This window comes from Mesoplodon bidens, assembly GCF_964165515.1.
Source record: "Mesoplodon bidens genome assembly, chromosome: 8".
NCBI lineage: Eukaryota > Metazoa > Chordata > Mammalia > Artiodactyla > Ziphiidae > Mesoplodon > Mesoplodon bidens.
Genome location: NC_138165.1, coordinates 830,846 through 834,009, shown reverse-complemented (window position 1 = coordinate 834,009; position 3,164 = coordinate 830,846). Strand labels below are relative to the sequence as shown.

The window sequence follows — 3,164 nt, the reverse complement described above, 5'->3', positions numbered from 1 at the left end:
CCCCTGTTACATTTCATCTGAGTCCTTCCTTATCTGTTTCTTTCCACTTCCACTGTTTTGGTTATGACCAAGACTCTCCTTCTGACCAGTTTCTTTTAACTGAGGACTTCTTTGGTTCTAACTTTGACTTGACATCTTCCCAAAGGCTGCCTCTGTGTTTACACCTCTGCTCTTGCAGTGAGTGCAGCCCAAGGACAGTGGCCCTACTCTGACACTCGGCCCAGGAAATTGACCCACAGGGTTACAACTTCTGGACTGCTGAGGACCAGTGGGAAGAAGGTGTCTTGGCCACCCAAGGAGCTTGTGACCATTAGAAAACCAGCTAATAACATCAGCAGCACAGAATGGGAAACCTTCAGTCCCAGGCCCTGCGGACCTGTTCCTGCCTCCTGAGGGTGTTTGACTTACTTTTGTGACTTCCCTCACCGCTTCATTTCTTATTTAGACTTCCAGCCCATGACCTGAATTTGTAGCCCCATACAAGGCCCTCCAGACCCAAGAGGTCCACAATTCCATTGCCCACCATCAGTGGCCATATGGAGCGTGTCCATTCCCCACAGCGTGGAGTCTGCCAATTCACAATAACTGGTATCTTCACTCCCTTTGACTTCCACAGGCACACAGCACTCCCATTTTGGTTCACCCACCTGACCAACACTGGGGAGAATTCCACACTCCCACAGAGGAGAGAATGATACCTTCCAGGGGTGGGCAAGGACCATACTAAATCTCCTTCCCTCCACCCCTTTTATGGGAGAGACCATCCACCTTGTGCTGCGGGCCCCTACTTGGCCATCATGTCAGTAGCACACTCTGACCTCTAGAGGGAGCCCCGTGAATGACGAAGAGGAGGAGCAGCTCTGAGCCTTCAGGGAATGGGGGGCTGGAGCCTTGAATCACCAGCTGTCCTGGGGAATGGGGCTCATATCTGGGCCACATATCCTAAGTTCACTGATGACCTTTAGTGTCCTTTGGGCAGGAATGCCCTACTTAATTTACTTTGTCTGTTCTGGCTCCCCACCCATCTCTGCCCACTGCCAACGTTTATCTATTTGGGGGTCATGATTCTTTTTTTTTTAAATCACTTTCATTTTTATTTACAATCAGAAAACAATTAGAAATTAAAGTGGGAAAGTATCTACAAACAACAAATGCTGGAGAGGGTGTGGAGAAAAGGGAACCCTCCTACACTGTCGGTGGGAATGTAAATTGATACAGCCACTATGGAGAACACTATGGAGGTTCCTTAAAAAACTAAAAATAGAACTACCATATGAATCAGCCATCCCACTCCTGGGCATATATTCCAAGAAAAACATGGTTTGAAAGGATACACGCACCCCAATGTTCATTGCAGCACTATTTACGATAACTAAGACACGTAAGCAACCTAAATGTCCATCGACAGAGGAACGGATAAAGAAGACGTACATATACACGATGGAATATGACTCAGCCATTAAAAAGAATGAAATAATGACACTTGCAGCAAGATGGATGGACCTGGAGATTATCATACTAAGTAAAGTAAGACAAAGACAAATATCATATGATATTGCTTATATGTGGAATCTTAAAAAAATGATACAGATGAGCTTATTTACAAAACAGAAACAGACTTACAGACTTAGAGAATGAACATATGGTTACTGGGGGTGGGGGGAGGGATAGATTGGGAGTTTGGGACTGACATGTACACACTGCTATATTTAAAATAGATAGCAGCCCTGCCCGGGCGCTTCATTGGCACTGCAGACCCCGCCTTGAGTGCGCAGCTCTCCAGCCCGCGTGAACGCTTCCCCCAGACACCACCACCCTTTGGAATGGCCAACAGGGGACCTGCCTATGGCCTGAGCCGGGAGGTGCAGCAGAAGATTGAGAAACAATATGATGCGGACCTGGAGCAGATCCTGATCCAATGGATCACCACCCAGTGCCGCAAGGATGTGCGCTGGCCCCAGCCTGGGTGCGAGAACTTCCAGAACTGGCTCAAGGATGGCACGGTGCTGTGTGAGCTCATTAACGGGCTGTACCCCGAGGAGCAGGCCCCAGTGAGGAAGATCCAGTCCTTCACCATGGCCTTCAATCAGATGGAGCAGATCTCCCAGTTCCTGCGAGCAGCCAAGCGCTACAGCATCAACACCACTGACATCTTCCAGACTGTGGACCTCTGGGAAGGAAAGAACATGGCCTGTGTGCAGCGGGACACTAATGAACCTGGGTGGGCTGGCGGTAGCCCAGAACAATGGGCTCTTCTCTGGAGATCCCAGCTGGTTTCCCAAGAAATCCAAGGAGAACCCTCGGAACTTCTCAGACGACCAGCTGCAGGAGGGCAAGAATGTGATTGGGTTACAGATGGGGACCAACCGCGGGGCATCACAGGCAGGCATGACTGGCTACGGGATGCCATGACAGATCCTCTGATCCCACCCACAGCCCTGCCCCTGCCTTCCGTGAATGGTTAATATATATATATGTGTATATATATATGTGTATATATGTGTGTGTGTGTATATATATATATATATATATATATATATATATTTTAGCAGTGACATTCCCTGAGGGCCCCTGGAGCTCTCACCCTCCCCTCTGCCGGGGGGGGGGGCCTGGCCTGTCTCCTCTGGGGGTGCCTGACGGTGGCCTCCACACTATGCTTACTAATACATTCCCTTCTCCAAATCCACCAAAATTGGACTAACTGGCCTCTTTTCCCCAGGACCAAAATTAGGGGGGCATCACCCTCTCTCCCCACCCTACCTCTTCTCTTTCTCTCTGGCCTCTCTTCCCCTGAGCCCTGTACTGGGGAAGCCCTGTCCATTCCTTGGCTGGGAGTCAGGGATGCTGCCTAATGGCCTTCTCCCCACAAGTACGCCTCTCCCACAGCTGTGGCTGCAGGGACTTAATTTATACGGAGGGGTCTGTGGCGGCTGCCCCCCCAGCCCCGGCTGGACTGTGCTCACCACACTTCTGAGGCAGCCTGCTCTGGCAGAGGCCTTCAGGCTTCTCATTTTCCATTCCCCTCTCTGTGGCTAAGGGATGGGGGTGAGGGGACCGGGGAGGGAAGGCTGCCCACCATGGGCTGGGGCTTGAAGAATCTGAGTTTGCTGATTTAAATAAAGAATCTCTGTCTTTTAAAAAAAATAATAAATTAAATTTAAAAA

At 49.8% G+C, this 3,164-nt stretch overlaps 1 pseudogene across 1 annotated transcript; it reads left to right on the top strand.

Moving 5' to 3' along the window:
* Positions 1-1,730: 1,730 nt before the first annotated feature.
* LOC308621513 (transgelin-2-like) lies at positions 1,731-2,820 on the top strand (annotated as a pseudogene). Its single transcript has one exon. The product of its transcript is annotated as a transgelin-2-like (transcript).
* The last annotated feature ends 344 nt before the right edge of the window (positions 2,821-3,164 follow it).